The sequence below is a fragment of the Periplaneta americana genome, chromosome 13 (assembly GCF_040183065.1).
Source record: "Periplaneta americana isolate PAMFEO1 chromosome 13, P.americana_PAMFEO1_priV1, whole genome shotgun sequence".
NCBI lineage: Eukaryota > Metazoa > Arthropoda > Insecta > Blattodea > Blattidae > Periplaneta > Periplaneta americana.
In genome coordinates this window covers 46,844,699-46,863,448 of record NC_091129.1, presented here as the reverse complement: position 1 = coordinate 46,863,448, position 18,750 = coordinate 46,844,699, and the positions used below count along the sequence as shown (strand labels likewise).

Below are 18,750 nucleotides of genomic sequence, written 5' to 3'. Positions count from 1 at the left end.
TGTCGCTTTGGATTTGTTCCGTTTAAGAGCTTTCTTCACGTCAATAGGTGTAACGTATGAAAAGTAAAATCTGTCTCTGAGTGGGTCAACTACCTGAGGTTCTGTCATTGTCTGTCGCTGTGTGGTATGGTTAGTGCTCTTAGTTGGCGGAGTAGTGAAGTGTTCATTGAGGCGTTCTAATGAGATGCTGATTTGTTGTGTCTGTCCTTTTGTATTTCCAAATCCCATTGAGTTAATATTTTTCCACATGTCCCTAGTGTTTACATTTGATTCAATTAGTCCGTGCATATATTTCAGTTTGGTATTTCGTATTTCTTGATTCGTCATATTTCTTAGTCGTTTGTAATTTCGCAGGTTGTCATCAGTTTTATCCCGTCTGTATTTTCTGTAAGCGGCATCCCTGTCGGTCATCTGGCCTTTTAACCTTATTACCAATATAAACAATCAATCATAAGCTCGAAATTATTATTAAGAATTGCTTCATAAATAAGGAATCTGAACGATACAAGAAATTAAGTTTACAGTTTTAGACTGAATTGATAAGTTTTGCCACTTTATATTGAGATATTGAAAGAACAGTGATTGTTGAAATAATAATAAAATGGGATTCTACATTTAGATTATTATTTTATAACTGTTACATTGGAAATTTGTTTTCATGAGAAACCACACTATTTTCAATTTAAATATTTATGAAATTCATACAATATTCAATTAAATGTCAACTGTAAGTTAATTTATGAAATCAAATAATTAAAAACTGAATGCTATTTCCATCTTTCCATTACACAGCGCAGACGATTGCAGTCAGCGGGAAGCTGTTGGTTCTTCTGTTGGGATGGGAATTGGTCCCAATTGTTCGATAACGAAAGGACGTATGAACGGAAATACTTTAACGCCTGTCAATATTAACCCAAAGATTCTTTCGTAAAATACGTCTCTTATTTTATCAGCCATAGCTTTGCTCGTACCGGTAACATCTGCGATGAAATCAGAAATAGCTGTAGACAGTTGATGGAAGAGGGATTGAATCTGAAAAGAAAAACATATTAAAGATTATGCACAGTGCCGAGAAAAGAAATTAAAAATTTGTTGCAAAGGGTAGGCAAAATAAATTAATAATAGAGCTACAAACTAAATTATGAGTTTATAGGTTTATTCAAAAATAAGTTACCATTTTGAAACAGCTGTATATTCCCTACATATAAGCAGTTTGGATTCTAATAGATATCATTACTGTTTAGAACGTTTGTTTTTTTATCGATACGTGTTTTGTTGCTATGGTAACTGTGTCATGCTTGTATAAACAATTTTCGTTCAGAATACAGAGTGCAGTAGGAGAGTATTTTTTATAATTTTTACAATGGCTTTACCTTTAGGGTAGGGGGGGCTATTTTTCGACAGTTCAGAGAATTTCCAGGATAACAGAGAGGGTTTGGAATTGAACGGGTTACATCAGCTGCTTGTCTATGCGGATGACGTGAATATTTTAGGAGAAAATCCACAAACGATTAGGGAAAACATGGGGATTTTACTTGAAGCAAGTAAAGAGATAGGTTTGGAAGTAAATCCCGAAAAGACAAAGTATATGATTATGTCTCGTGACGAGAATATTGTACGAAATGGAAATATAAAAGTTGGAAATTTATCTTTTGAAGAGGTGGAGAAGTCCAAATATCTGGGAGCAACAGTAACAAATATAAATGATACTCGGGAGGAAATTAAACACAGAATAAATATAAATGCCTGTTATTATTCGGTTGAGAAACTTTTATCATCCAGTCTGCTGTCAAAAAATCTGGAAGTTAAAATTTATAAAACAGTTATATTAACGGTTGTTCTGTATGGCTGTGAAACTTGGTGTTTGAGGGTGTTTGAGAATAAGTTGCTTAGGAAAATATTTGGAGCTAAGAGGGATGAAGTTACAGGAGAATGAAGAAAGTTACACAGCACAGAATTGCACGCATTGTATTCTTCACCTGACATAATTAGAAACATTAAATCCAGACGTTTGAGATGGGCAGGGCATGTAGCACGTATGGACGAATTCAGATATACATATATAGTGTTAGTTGGGAGGCCGGAGGGAAAAAAGACATTTAGGGAGGCCGAGACGTAGATGGGAATAATATTAAAATGGATTTGAGGGATGTGGAATATGATGATAGAGAATGGATTAATCTTGCTCAGGATGGAGACCTATGGCGGGCTTATGTGAGGGCGGCAATGAACCTCCGGGTTCCTTAAAAGCCAGTAAGTAAGTAAGTAAGTATTATTAACATTACAAATATTTTAAAACGAATATTATTTAAAATACTACTATGTCCGAGAATAGGAACATGTGTATCTATTCCCAGACAAACATTTTTTTACTTGTGTCCTATTTCCGGACAATATGTTTTAAAGTATTCAAATTGTCATACTCTGCCATAGAGTGCAATAAAATGATTGTTCCATTTCATATCATTGCTTTTCGTAACTTTTTGATTCACATTTCCGATAGGAAACATGCTCTTTTCCGAAGGAATTAACATAATCTCTTTGTAACCAGTCTCCGTTCTTGTAAATTCTTATGGCCATATTCCTCTTCATCCTGATTCTTTTACTCTTTTACAAATTATAGGAGGTAGAATATAGGTAGGTGGTCTACCGCTGTGGCTATGTGGATAGCGTGAGCGCTTTCCACTCAACGGTCTGTGGTTCGATTCCCGGCATGAGCAATGGAGAAATTTAACTTCCGTCCACGGGACTGGTTGTTCTGTAATATTAATTTTCATACTGCGGAAGCCTATACACCAGACGTCTTCAAAAGCCTACTCGCGAGTAAGCCCCTGAACGGAACCGAAGCCAGTACGTAATGAGCGCGTTCCGCCTCACCCATCCCCACCTGTACTGTACTCAATGTTTATGCGCAAACGAAGAGCATTGGCGGACTGCCATTACCTTTGTGTTGATCGGCGTGTTCCACCGTTTCACAATGTCTTTTAATCATGGACGTAGTTCATTCAAGGATGAATAGGAAGAGAAATATTTTTGTTAGTGGGGAGAATGTGAAATGCTTAATTTGTTCGAAAATTCTTAAGGGTGTGTTAAAATTCAACATGCGACGACAATACTCGACTCTTCACAAAGAATATAATACAATTATAGGCATGTTGAACATGTGAAAATAATTTATTTTGGGGCTATTTGTATAACTGTTGGTTATACATAGTAATCAGTATATTGCAATACGTTTACACTCAGTTCCGCATGACAAACATAAAATTTTTCGTTTAATTTTAGGTGAAATGCGCAGGCCTACAAATATTTTGATAAATATAAAACAAGGAAATGCACAAATCGCACACGTGTCCTCAGTATTAAACAAAACAAGCTTCTTGCTAGCTATGTTCTAGCTTGGAATATTGGAAAATCAATTAAGCCCTTTACAGAAGCATCATTTATAAAATCGTGCATACAGGACGCTACTAAAATACTGTGTTCAGAACAAAGTCAAAGTTTAAGAAAATTAAATTGTTTCCAATTACAGTTCAGAGAAGGAATTTCAAGATTGTAGCCTAAATGCAATTGAATCTGAAGTCGAAACCGCAATTAACCAGTCTGTAGCTTACTCACTTGCATTGGACGAAAGCACAGATAGAAATGACAAAGCTCACCTAACCATTTTCATCCGAGGAGTTAGTGAATATTTTACTGTGTCTGAATGTCTTCTAGATGTAATTACAAAATACAAATGGAGAAGATCTTTTCCAGGCACGGAAAGGCACCATAGAACAAAAGAGGTTGAGTTTGCAATGGCTTATGTCAATAGCAATGGACGGGGCTCCAGCTTCATAATAATAATATACAAACGTATGATATTTCTTATTCTTTTGATGTAATTATTTGTAAACATAAGCAGACTGTTGCCGCGATCCCACACTGATCGCTTCCATCTGTTGAGGTACGAGTCTCTCCCCCTTCTCTAGCCTTACAGCACACTGTGTCCGGCGGGCAGCATCGAGAGCACGAATGACGATACGCTTTTTGGAGACCTCTGCTATAGACAATAGGCACAGTGTCACCTGGTCTACTGGGGAGAGTCGTAATTCACAAATCCACGGCCTTGTCTAAGGGTATACCTGCCTTTTAGTAGACCACTCTCCATGCACTTGCACCGAAGCATACCACTACTGTTACATTTTCCCTCCTTACGTGTTGCTAATTGCAACATTCTGCCGCGTTCGCTAGGGTCTTTGACCATAAAATATTTAGTTGTTGCTCCGACTCTACGACATTGTAAATCTTTTCAAATGTGTTGAATGGATTGTCCTCTTCATCTACTTTGTGTGCTGAAGTATAAAATTCTGACAAGCCCTTCCGTCTATGTAAAATAAGTGCCTGAGAAGTCTTAATATGAAAGCTTTTGTTTCTTTTCAGAAAACCATTGATAATTGTCCTACCTGAACATCTTGCTTTATTGTTGAATTTGTGACTGTATTCAGACATCTCTGCATATTTTTATAACATTTGTTGAAGTTCAAAAAAATCGCTTCCGAGAAGCATTCAGTAGAACCAGGCAAGTTCCTTTCTTTAAAGAAAATCAATGATCTTAGTTTGCAAGGACTGATTGACGCCGTCTAAAATAATTATGTGTAAGAAGAGTTAACTAGTAAGGCACAGCATTCTTTTCTTTAGATGATCTTATAGATTAACCTTTCCGATATTCTTTCATTGCTTCTTTCGTATCATCCTCATTACATATTGTCCTGTTTTTCATAAAAAAAAACAAAAGTTTTGGCATTAGTAACAACATTGAAATGGCACACTCCATTGAGAAGTCGTTTAATGATTTATTTTGAATATTTTCTCTGATAACAACATGCATAAAATCATAAAAATTAATTATTTATGCAAATGTTTCTGTACGGAATTAGGAACATTATATGTGTCCGAAAATAGGAACATTGCACTAATTATTCAAAATTACTGAGCAACAGTGTCCTGAGTGTTAAAAAATAAATTGACACCACCTCACCATCGTCAAAGTCCTATTCTTGGGATTGAAAAGATAATAAACCTTTTGATAAATCATTTTATCATATTTATAGAGATTAATTTTCCGCTCAATATTTATTTTTTATTTTGTGTTAGTTGGTTATTTAAAGACGCTGTCTAAACTACTAGGTTATTTAGCGTCGATGAGATTGGTGATAACGTGAAGATATTTGGGGAGACGAAGCCCAGGATTCGCCATACATTACCTTGCATTCACATTACTGTTGGTGAAAACCTCGTAAAAACCCAAACAGGTAATCAGCGCAAGCTAGGATAGAACGCGCGCTCGAACGAAACTTCAGACCGGCAGGCAAGCTCCGTAACCGACTGCCACGCCGGTGGCCTTCGCTCGATATTACAAGATGATGAAATATGAAGATATTTTAATACCCTTTGCTCACTTTCCGCTATCTGGAGCTCGGATTTCACACACATTATCACTCCTATATTTCGCAATCAGCTCTAGAATGTTACTGCTTTCCATAGACTAGTTAAGCGAATATATAAAGGATTCTCTATAAGCACAAAATGCCAAACGTTAGGAGTGTCCGGAAATAGGACCTGTCCGGTATTTGGCCTCCTAAGATATATGATATCAAGGTTATTGTCTTGTGTGGTTTTACGTCACATTTCATAATATACCGTATTTCTATGAATAAATTGAAAATGGACAAACAAAAACAGTGACGGTAACCGGGCAGCGATATTTTCAAATGTTGCAATACCAGCGTTACAGAATAATCAAATAGAAAGAAATTGTTTTCATGCATGACGGTGCTCAAACAATAATGTAAACACACTATTGCGCAAGACATTTGGTGTTCGTGTAATTAGTAGGCATTTTCCGTACAGTTGACCTTCTAGGTCACCAGACATAAATCCAGTTGACTACTTGGATCTGGGGTTATCTAAAAGAAAAGGTATTTTATGTAGACTATGGTTGTTTTATGAAAATCACTGATTTTTATTAGGTTATTTTACGACATTTTATCAACATCTTAGGTTATTTAGCGTCTGAATGAGACGAAGGTGATAATGCCGGTGAAATGAGCACGGGGTCCAGCACCGAAAGTTACCCAGCATTTGCTCGTATTGGTTTGAGGTGAAACCCCGGAAAGAATCTCAACCAGGTAGGCTAACTTACGCCGACCGGAAATCGAAACCGATCCACCTGGTTTCGCGGTCACACTCGCACCACTAAAAATTTCCACTCCTATGGTGGAACATAGGCCTATGGTGGTTTTCCCTCTAATAACTAATTCAGTAGATGACCGCTACAATACGCTCATAGAGGCGTTCAGAGCTAAAGGGGATCAAGCTCATGATACGTAGTTTTGAGATAATAGGACTTAAAGTTAACTTGCTATAGTAAATTATCTATTTTCACTAGCATTAATTTTATTATTCCAGTCTCAAATTCTAGATTTATAAAATATAAACAACTGTGATGTTAATTGATGCAAAGTTTTGGTCACTTGATCCACTATGGCTCAGAACATCGTGAACAAATAATCAGACCCAAAAGTGACTGGTGTCACCTACCGGCGAATGCTTGCAATTAGAACTTGATCCATTACTGCTCGGAAAAGATCCAACTTCAGATAATCAGAAAATGAATTAAACTTAATTTATGAAAATTTGTGACTTGATCCACTTTAGATCTGAATACCTAATACTTATTATCTCAAATTTGCATTTTTTAGACTATGGCTCTTTTCTGAAAAAAAAAAAACTTAAATTGAAATCGTAGTTGAAATACTACTACTACTACTACTACTACTACTACTGCTACTACTAGACTACTACTACTACTACTACCACTACTACTACTACTACTACTACTACTACTACGGCTACTACTATTTCATTATTATTTATTTTACTATATGACAATCCAAGGCTTGCCTATAGACACAGAATAATACAGAATTTGCAATAATGATTGTATATGAAGGAGCACAAAAAAATGTATGAATAAAAATTTAAGATAAAAATAAACATTTTCAATCACAAATATATAATTTTGACATTTATGTGAAATGTTCACATGGCAAGTGAGTAATTAATTATGTTTTGAATAATTTTGTAATGAATATCTTTGCCTAATTTATATTTCCATTTCCACGTCACAAAAAATTTAGGGACTGTTCCTCGGGACCCCAACAGCAGACCTATCACTGTGATACTGAACGTTGTATTTGTTACGGAAGTAAGATATTGTTCACTCGTATATTTCTTTTTTCTCTTTATCAACATCCTTAGGTTGTGCTTTGGACTGTTCAAAGCGTATTGCAGGAATGAGAGTACAGTTGCCTTATTTTATAAAAGTTTCGTCTGTTTAATTTATGTTTAACTTATAAAAAATAACTGCTTACAAAAATAAACATCGCCACCACTTATCAAAAACAGCGTGATAAACCGAGGAAGAAGCATTTTAAAACTACATTATTTCCATATATAATAAAATTTATATTTTTTTATTTTTTATAAGCACTTACTTGTTAAAGAAAATTCCTTACAAAACAGGCTATAATTTAATTTGGTAAAAGCACAGAAGAAACAAAATAAGAAAAAAATATAGGAATATTGGAGGAAATTGTTTCGGGAAATTGCATTCCGAATAAGTTCCTTAACCGTAATATTACTTTTCGTAGCAATGTTTTTCATGTTCCCATCATTTCTAGGACAAATATAAGATTTTCGTACAATGCAATTCAGAATATGTAAGGTCAGGTAGCTGACAGGCCGTAAGCTGAAACCCTACCTTATATTAAACGAAAGTTTGAGTGTTCCATGATCTCGTCTTTAACACATCGTCATATTTGTGACTTTATAGTCGGTTATTAACAATTGACGCATAGTACAGTGTGTCCACCATGTACCTGACATATTTCATTTGGCTGCCAAAAATCAATGATGTAAATTGATCTTCAAATAAATATTTTGTTGGAAATTTAGATTAAAAAGATAATTTGATAAACTGATCTATCTGTCTCACCATTTCTAATGGATTCATTCCCCCCTCAGGTGCTTCAGTTATTCCACCTTCCGCATCTTGAGCTCCGCTGATTCCTGTAGATAAAAACGCATGCAAACTCTTATATATTATACAAATAATGACAATAAGTTTAATGCTGTATTACACGTAAGCATATTTGCAAGTAACTTGGCATTAAAGAAACTATAGAGAAGTTGAAATCCTAATAATATTTCAGTAATATCTTCTAAGGTTCACATAAAATAGGTTAACAAATTTATATATGCAATTGAAATTTGTAAAATAAATTTATAATACTTCATTAGATCTATTCTAAATATGTCTACATGTACGCTGCACTTAGCCCGGTAAAAAGCTCAGGTGGCCTTGCCAACAATGTACAATAAGAAGGAAGTCTTTGGTTTTCTCTGTACCTATGTATGTACATTTGTGCGAGATCGTGCGTATTTGCTTGGTTTCCGCACAAAACCAATCCGCGGTAAGTATAAAATTCCACATTCAATATTCCCAACCTAACACACATAACAATTATCCTCTTCTTACCGCTTAAGTGACATATTCATTTTACTGCTTTAGGCTTTTAACATATTATTTTTAGAGACGTTCAATATAGTAATAATTATAAATTGGAAACTTACCACTGCGAATTCAACTAAATTGCACTGTTAATTATTGTTTTTAAATATTTGCAAAAATTAAGTAAACTCTACAACTCCACTAAAGTTATTGCATTCGTGATGCATGTAACATTAAGGAAGCCGTTTGTTTTAAGTTCGCATTTATAGACTGGGGGGAAAAAAAGACAGACATATATCACGGCCTGCTGGAGTATAGTAAACACAGAAAACATTTTAAAGCAGCAATGTTGAAGATAGATATTTTTGTTTTGCAACTTTGCCGTCATTGAACAGAAACCAAGATGGAGATTTCATTGCAACGAATTAGAAATTCCTCTTTCAGGTATGTAATAATCGATTTTCGCACAAAATAATGTACGGTACACGAGCGGTATGTTTTATTTCAATTCTCGGAAATTAAAAAAGCTCAACTACGTTTCGCTTTTTCAAACTTTTCCTCGAACATGAAAACTTCAACATACCGCTCTTGTAACGCATATTACTATTTTCTATTTTTTTTTTTCGTTGTTGGTAACTCTAAAGCATCTCTGAGATGATTTTTGGTTGTGCTAACAGATGGAGTTACTTGTCAACAATGTGACGCTGAAACGTGTGTTCAGGTTACTGGCCAGCGATAGTCCTGATGTATTTTTATATTTGTGATGATTGGTTAATTAATATTAACCCGGCACACTCACAATCATACAAATTTCCAGACTCTAGACACCCAGGGAATTCTTATTCTTCAAGAAAAATTCACCGAGAGCTGAGCCCGGAAATCGAACCCGGAAGCCAGCATGCTGACCAACAGACCACGGAGGCAGTCTTTTCTAATTTTGCAATTACTTTTGTGACTAACTAAATAAGTACCTAACAGTGAAGAGCGATTACAAAAACCTTCAACGTACTACAAACAGATGCGGACCTGTAGAATGGCCAGCATGATCTCCTGACTTGAAACCTATGGATTTATATCTTTGGGGACTGTTAAAAAACATCGTCCATCAAGATCGTCCTACAACAAGAGATGACATGATACAACGAATCTGAGAGACCTTCCAGTCACTTGAGGACGCTGAAGTGTTAGAAGAAGAGTACGGATATGAGCTACTCAGAACGGCAGACAGTTTCAACATTTGTAAAAATCAAAGGCATTGTCTAATCCTTCAGTAACATCTCTCACCGTTAATTGTCTTGTTTCCACTTTCGTATTGTAACATAGGCTATCTCAATTTTTATGGCATTGTCTTTTCGTAAGTTTTTTCATTGAAAGAGTAGCAAACAATAAAAATGTTTCCTATGAAAGTTGTTTGTTTTCAAGAGCTCTATCAAATGGTGCCCCATTTTACCAAAATCCCATTTGAAATTTTAAAGTAATAAGCCACTGGCCCTACTTCTTCTTAGAACTGATTGATGAAATCAAGCTCAAATGAAAGTTCACATGTTCTTTAGTTATAAATACTTTAGATTCGAAAGTTTCAATGGACTAGTTTCCGAAATAAATGACTGTTACGGGTGGTCTGAATCACTGTGTATCTTGTCAATTTTATATCGGGGAAATAAGCAAGAAAACTTTAGAGAAAATAAAAATAATAGTGATAAGATAAATAAATGAGTACAACACATACATGTGAGTGACTAATTAACTAGTTTACGTAAATAAATCACTAAGTGCGTAAGTAAATAGAAAAATAATATTGAAATAAGTGATTCATTAATGAGTTCTTGAGAAATAAATTGGAAAATATTTAAAGTAATACAGGTATAATTCAATGGCAAAGAAAATATATTAGCAAACATTTAATAATTAATTGACTAAATTATAAATTAGTTCATTGACTGTTGCTATTCTATTTAATATGTATGGTTCGATGAGCTTCGTGAAGAGTACCATAACAATGGCTCAGCAATTTCTTTTCAGATTCCGAATCTATCATTTATTCATTTATGTCACTACAACACATGATTAGTTCTGAAAGTTTTCAGTAGTTTAATGTGAAACTAAATAACAGCATTTGCTTAACCTCTGTTGGAATATTGATTGAACTACGTTTCAGAATTTCTATTCTATTTAAACCTGCAGGAACCTGTCTTTCGTGACTTTCGAAGTTTTGCTTGCTCAAGAGGAAACCACACGAACGTCAATATCGTACATAGAGAAGAAAAAAACCTCTCAGAATATAATAAATACCATTTGTTTTAGGATTATGACAGTTAAGGAAGTGTGTTGCACTTAATGAGAGACAACATTCCCATATTTAATAAATTTAAAATACGTGACATTAGTTAGTTAAAGTAATTATGTATTTACGGGTCATTATTGTAGTTTATTTGAAGTATGGTATAAACAGAAATATTTTTCTGAATGTGGATAGTTCAGTAAGTCGGTATATTAATTTATAACTTAAAGTCTTATATGAATGCGGAATTAATATAGCTTTCAATATAAGTTTTAATGGGATTGAATGAATTTCGAACTACTCTAAATTGTAGAAGAAATTTGTACTACAATTCGTAAAGCAAGCAGTATTGGATTAAAAATTGGTAATAATGGATACAAAATATTACGTTTTCATTAAGTCGAGAACGGTTGCATTTATAACAATTTCTACGAAATTATTAAAGTTCAGGAGAATTCAGCATCCAGTAGCTAATTGATGGTGGTAAATAGGATTTTTTTGCTTTACTGTAAAATGTTATAATTAATATTTTGTGTTAAATGAACGAGAATTTAACAGAAGGAGGATTACTTTAGGACAGGTTTACATAGAAAATAATTCAGAAACATTTTCTCAAGTCATATTGGTCATATTGTCTGTTTTTATCGTGATATGATTTTAATTTGCAACATGCTGGATTCTGTTACAGAAACAAGTAAATCCTCAGCCATATGCTTTTAAGATATCCTAAATTCTCTTTCATCTTGCAACACGATTTTTGTTTTCTAGAGGTTATTTGTTAGTTACAGCTGTTATGTCAGGATATATTGAAACGTACTTAGAAATTGTTTCAGTCTTCGTATATTTAATTATTTTATGACTTCAAGTCAATAAGTACTTAAGTGCCGGTTTATACTTTCGATCGAGGAAATTTAGTCATAATTAAAGAGTCCTACGATATTGAAATAAATATGTGTGCAAGGTGTGTACATTACGTCTCGTGTCCTTCAGTGGACATCCTGCTCATAAACACAAATAACACGCACTACAGAATCACTCTAAAACAGGTTCCTTACTCCTAAACAAGTGCAGTATGCTTCAGTTTAGCAATGCTTATGATATTATGAACCACTCGTTGAAATAAAGATTCTTAAAGCAAATGCGAAAATGCAGGAGTGAGTTGAGGAATTCTGATGACAGCATGTCTGTGTAAGTAGCAATATAATTGTGCGTAACTTATGTAATGCTGACATAATCTGTTCTAAAAATGGTATTTACAGCAGCACTGTAATTTAAAAATATCTAAGCATTTGAATTTGATAGACTGAAGTGAATCTGACGATCTACCTTCAACTAGTAATACAGTGTCAGCGGACGAATTTAGCACACATGTCTATGAAATGATGGTGCGAAGTTCAGGAAAAGCGCTTAAATAATTGTATTGGAAAATAAACTTGTGCACAAGGTAGTACCTGTATTATATCGGTACCAGTATTTTAAGTTAAAATTTACAGCGCAAATATTATTGTAATGTGGACTTTAACATGTTATTCGGGGCAGTAACTATGTTACTGTTGTACCGGTCTATTAATTTAAAATTTTACAACAAAGATTATCGTAATATAGACTTAAACTCTGCATTAAGAGCGATACCTGTGTTACAATTATACCTGTGATTGAAGTTAAAATTATACTCGTACAACAAATATTATCGTAATATAGACTTAAACTCTGCATTAAGAGCGGTACCTGTGTTACAATTATACCTGTGATTGAAGTTAAAATTATACTCGTACAACAAATATTATCGTAATATAGACTTAAACTCTGCATTAAGAGCGGTACCTGTGTTACAATTATACCTGTGTTTGAAGTTAAAATTATACTCGTACAACAAATATTATCGTAATATAGACTTAAATTCTGCATTAAGAGCGGTACCTGTGTTACAATTATACCTGTGTTTGAAGTTAAAATTATACTCGTACAACAAATATTATCGCAATATGGACTTAAACTCTGCATTAAGAGCGGTACCTGTGTTACAATTATACCTGTGTTTGAAGTTAAAATTATACTCGTACAACAAATATTATCGTAATATAGACTTTAACTCTGTATTAAGAGCTGTACCTATGTTACATTATACGTGTGTTTTAGTTGAAATATACAACAAAGATTATCGTAATATGGCCTTAAAAATTGCATTAAAAACTGTACCTATGGAACCGTAACATTTTAAGTTAAAATTTTACATCATTGACTATTGTAAAAATGGGCTTAAACATGTTGTTAAGAGCAGTGCCTCTGATACAGTAACATTTTAATTTAAAAGTTTACGGCAAAGGACATGTTTATTCTATTGTAATACAGAACACAGTCCTACTCTTGAAATCATTCTTTCCTCTGTGTACTGTATGCGAAAATAGTCTTGTTTACATGGTACAGCGCCGTACGCCAGTATTCTTCAAGTCATTTGACTCATCACACAAACTCCATACTTACTTAATTTCAAAGAGTAATGACTAAGAATCTGATCTCTACTCATAACATACGCTGAAGCTATTGACACATACACTTTCTGGTTGTGTGGAACAGAAGGCGTGATGGTCTTAATTCCACCAGAGGAAATAAATAAATAAATAATAATAATAATAATAATAAATTATTATTATTATTATTATTATTATTATTATTATTATTATTATTAAGCCATGACAACGAATAAAAGACGTAAGTGAATCAAATATACCTCATCCAATAACTTCCCGCCATTTATGAACATTTAATAAAACTATAAAGGAACGAGTCTGGACTTTGATTCTCATTAATGTTACATGAGTAATTATTATTATTTCAGTGAAAACGTGATTTTCACGAAAATAGCACTGTAACTATTTTTTACATCAACTGTTTATTTATATAATTCCAATACATAATTCCGAAATTATATATTAATTTATTTCAACATAAGAAGCAAATAACTCAATAACTGCACCTTAACCTGGAGTATTACCCATCAATCTTTAATATAGCATATTTGTAGTAATTTTTTCGTTTACACATAACTTAACATAAACTTGTAATTTTGATTAAAAATTTCAATTATGCAGTATAATGCTAGCTTCAGAACAAAATATTTACTTACCTATAAAGGTGAAAAAGAATGCATAAGCAAGTAACAGTACAACGATTGAAATTTTCAGCATTTTGTTGTCTTGATTTCCTGCAAGCTTCAACAGCAATGAGAGATCGGCGACTTTAGTACTGCCTTATATATAAATGGCAATCAGCTTTCTTTATATTTCACATTGTCGTTTAACTAACACGGATCACTTATTCCGAACGTGTGATAATATTCTACTTGCGCAATAGAATATTAGGCCTTTCACATCAGCCTTTGCACTAGAGTGGAAAAACTTGTGTAGCAACTACTGAACAATAGCGTGTTATCCGTATTATCAAAAATGCTTATGGAAGGAATATTACTAGCAACGTATTTTTAAAATTCTTGACAAACATAAATCATTATTCCCTTTTGATACCTTTCATTTGAAACAGTGTGCCTGAAAATGCCCTATATACATACGAACAAAATATATATCAAGAACCATTATCTTAATTTTACAGATGATGTAAAAATTAACTTATTTGAAACTTAAGAACAATTTTTAGCAAACTGACAATGTTTTAACAACATTTCCAATAACGAAGTAGAGTAATGCCATGAAAAATTAATGAAAATGAAGAGAGCGTTCTGTATCAGAATTCTGTAACATCTTCGTTACCATACATCATATGCTAAAATAATATGTCACCTTAAGAGACATCACATATATACTTAATTGTAACAATAGAACAATATAACATACAGACTGTAGGCTTATCAAAAATACAGCTATACCTACGTGTGATTTCATTGTATGATGACAGTGTTAATGTTACAGGAAATATGACATTACCGTTGGAAAGGCAAGTCTTGAAATTGAACAAGTCACTTACAATAATACTAACCAAGTCACTTTATTTTCTCAAAATGTTTACCATTCACATCCAATCTGGCAATGCTTTGGGAAGTCATTCAGTGATTTATGATACAAGTTCATTGGAATAGCATGAATTTCTTCCTCAATTGCTATTTTCAGCATGTCGACGTCTTGCGGTTTCCAGGCATAAACCTTCTCTTTCATATAACCTCGCCATCAATAGTCACAAGCTGTGAGATCAGGGGAATGGGTGGGCCATTCTTTGGGTCCTCAACTTCCCACCCACCTGTTTTGCAAATCACGATTAAAAATTTTCCTCGGCGAAATAAAATAACATGATCCTGCTGCAATAAGTAATGCACATATTCAACACTTTGTAGCACTGGCACCACAGTTTCATTAAGGATATTACAAAACCGATCAACATTAATAGTGTAATCCAAGATTCAGATTCCTAACAATCCTTCCCATTGAATCAAAGTCTAAACTGTGACTTTTCCACATCTTAAATGTGTCTCTTTAATAGCTTGAGGATTCTCTCTCTAACATAATAATGATATATGTATATATATATATATATATATATATATATATATATATATATATACATATATATATCGATTAACATATTCTTTCACAAGAAAAACAAACCCATCAGAAAAGTGTCATTTTCTTAACTAATGTTGGTTGTTTGCACATTCCCTTGCAATAATTTCACACAATTTCACCCGCCTATTACGGTCGTTCTCGTAAAGTTCGTGTACACGAATCGGTTTTAATGGTTGGTACTTCTCACGTTTCAAAGCACGAAACACATTGGCATGACTGATACCAAGCTCACGTGCAGCTTGGCGGGTCGATTTTTGTAGGCTAGTGTCGAACGCTTCCAGAATCCTTCCCGTTGTTGCTGCACTCGTGCAAATGCGAGTCTACCAGGAAGTTTTTTTCCTTTCTGGATGCTTCCCGTTGCCAGCAGTCGTTTTCTCCACTTAGCCACAGTCGACGGCTGCAATGCTACTCTAAAATTACGTTTCGCCAGTCTTGCGGCCTCATGATCATTACCGTACATTTTTGCCCACGATGCAACTGTAATTTGCTGTTGCATTTTTCACGCCATCTTGACTAATGACGTAAGCTCAGCATTGTTGTGGTGTGTTATTTTGTTGATTTAAGAATTGCTTTTGCAACAGTAATGTAATATTTCCTGCAACAATTATACTGTCATCAAAAAATTTCAAACAAACTTATACAGAGTGTATCAAAAGGTCAGGTCAATCCTAAAGGAGGTGATTCAGGACCTTATTAGCAACAAAAATCCTAATACAATTTTTCAATATTCATCCCCGTTTCCGAGTTACACGAATATCACGTACCGTATCGATTCCCATTCGATTCCACAATTAATGGATCTGTCTGCTTGTAGAGAAGGTAGGCTAATTGTCAGTTGTCAGTTGAAGGAGAAAGTGTACCAAACGGAAATAGCAAGCAGGGAAGAGCTCGTTGTAAAGATTAACACGGCTGTAATGGAGACACACCAGCACGGACTGGAAATGTGCAGGGAGAGGTCAGATGGCATGCTGAAGCGTGTGTTCGTGCGAGAGGGGCACATTTTGAGCATCTGCTCTTAGACAACTGACAATTAGCCTACCTTCTCTCAAGCAGGCAGGTCCATTAGGTGTGGAATCAAATGGGGATAGATATGGTACGTGATATTCGTGTAACTCGGAAATGGGGATGAATACTGAAAAATTGTATTAGGATTTTTGTTGCTAACAAGGTCCTGAATCGCCTTCTGTAGGATTGACCTGACCTTTTCATACATCCTATATATTATTTTTCTTGTAATATGTTAGTATACTTTTCATGAACTTTTTGTTAAATTTTCACTGCATGTATACTTTGTGACCTGGTAGAGTGTAAGAGAAGGCCCTATGGCCTAAACTCTGCCAGTATATATAAATACATGATTATTATTATTATTATTATTATTATTATTATTATTATTATTATTTATAGTCAAACAAGTTAGTTTCTGAATATTGGATATTTTCTTCCTTTACTCGCGCCGTGGCGTCGCGGTCTAAGGCATCCCGCCTAGGACTCGCGTTACGGAATGCTAGCTGGTTCGATTCCTCATGGGGGAAGAAATTTTCTCATGAAATTTCGGCCAGTGTATGGGACCGGTGCCCACCCAGCATCGTGATGCACTTGGGGAGCTACGATAGGTAGCGAAATCCGGTTGCGAATACCAGCTATAACGACTGGGGGGATCATCGTGCTAACCACACGATACTTCCATTCTGGTTGGATGATAGTCCACCTCTGCTTCGGCATGTGGGCGTGAGGCCAGCAGCCGGCTGGTCGGTCTAGGCCCTTCACGGACTGTAGCGCCACAGATTATTATTATTATTATTATTATTATTATTATTATTATTATTATTATTGTTATTAGCCGCATTTCTGATACAGCCTGTGCAGTGACGTAATTTCAAGCTATTCTGTAAAATTTAACTCCTATTTTCTTATCATTATAACTCAAAATTGGGATGACAGGGAAGAATGGAGGACTAAAAATCGACTCTCCGAACAGGACAAAAGCTAGAAGAAAAATATTATCAAGATTGAACTGTTAGCAGGTAAGTTTTATGCTTTCGTATTTTAAGTATTATTTGTCAAAACTTGTCGCTTTGAATTCTAAACCAATATATTCGGAATATTTACCCGCACACCAGCTCAGATACTCTAATGTTGGGAGCTGAGGATGATTGTCTTATTAATTCCAGACACTGTTATTAGTTACGGTTTGGGAAGAATTGAGTGTTCACTGTCGGAATACTCGTCCCATGAAGTCTATAGCCAATGTGCCATGCTGAAGATGATGGAGAATTGCGTCTGAATAGATAGCACATAGTTCAGTCGCTATTTTCATTCGAACATGACTCTTTCCTTCTCGCATTTCCAGACCGCTATCTCACTGGAAACAAAGTTTTATTAGACATTGTCCATTTGAACTCTTTGTTTTGGAGACGTAAGGCTCATTTCAAACTGCAATGATTCTGAAACTTAAATTTTTAGTCTTGGAATCAGTAATTGTATTATGAAAACGTTTCACACGGTTCGTAACAGCAATTTATTTCTGTCACTATATTGCCAATGACTTCATATCTATGGTATTTTTCCTTGTACTGCTCATTAAAAACAATTTGTTTATTGTGCGGTTTAAGTATGATATGTATAAGCTACGACCACAAATATCACTTATACTATTATTGATATCGAAGAGCTGTTTTCTCCTGATTTAGGAACTGATAAGATCAAATGGTTGTAGCTAAAAGAGAATGAATATTAGTGAGAAAGAAGTGCTTGCAGCACAGAGTAATTTAATGGAAGAACAGAAATAAGTATAACTGGATTTTCATTTTTAAAAAATCAGAATAATATTGGTGTTCACCGAATGCTCTTAATGAAAATAGTTCACGAAATATCCCTATTACACGTTTTAAGTTCTTATAACCTCTTCAGTCACGAATTTATATTTTTTTAAAAATTGAAGAAGAAATCGGTCACATAATCATTCTGGGGTTCCAGAAATCACAAATCAAGCCTTCACAGAAAATCTAATTTTGGGGAAATTTTGAGTTTTCGTGCTCTCAAATTTCAAATTCTAATTTATAATTCTGGTATAGAAATGTTGCAAATGTTGTCTTCATTTCTATCAAATGTAATTTTTCAAAACTTTCAGAAGTATCTAAGACACTGCACTCATGGCGGGTTGCTTCAATCTCGGTTCCGACTTTACCTCCGTAAAATTAGTAACTTACCATGGTTAAGTAGAATTTCTGTTACACCAAACTCGTTTAAGGGTTTTTGGACATTTAACCGGGTTTAAATGTTTACCGGTCGTTGGCAAGCGTTTAAGAAGCTAACAGCGTCATTGGAAAAGCCTTTTA

The 18,750-nt window shown here is 34.5% G+C and overlaps 1 long non-coding RNA gene across 1 annotated transcript; it reads right to left on the bottom strand.

The window, feature by feature from the left end:
- Positions 1-448: 448 nt before the first annotated feature.
- LOC138711854 (uncharacterized) lies at positions 449-14,123 on the bottom strand. Its single transcript, XR_011335501.1, has 3 exons — positions 13,963-14,123; positions 8,039-8,112; positions 449-1,032 (listed from the first exon to the last, which is right to left on the bottom strand). It is a non-coding gene; the product is annotated as an uncharacterized lncRNA (long non-coding RNA).
- Positions 14,124-18,750: the final 4,627 nt, after the last annotated feature.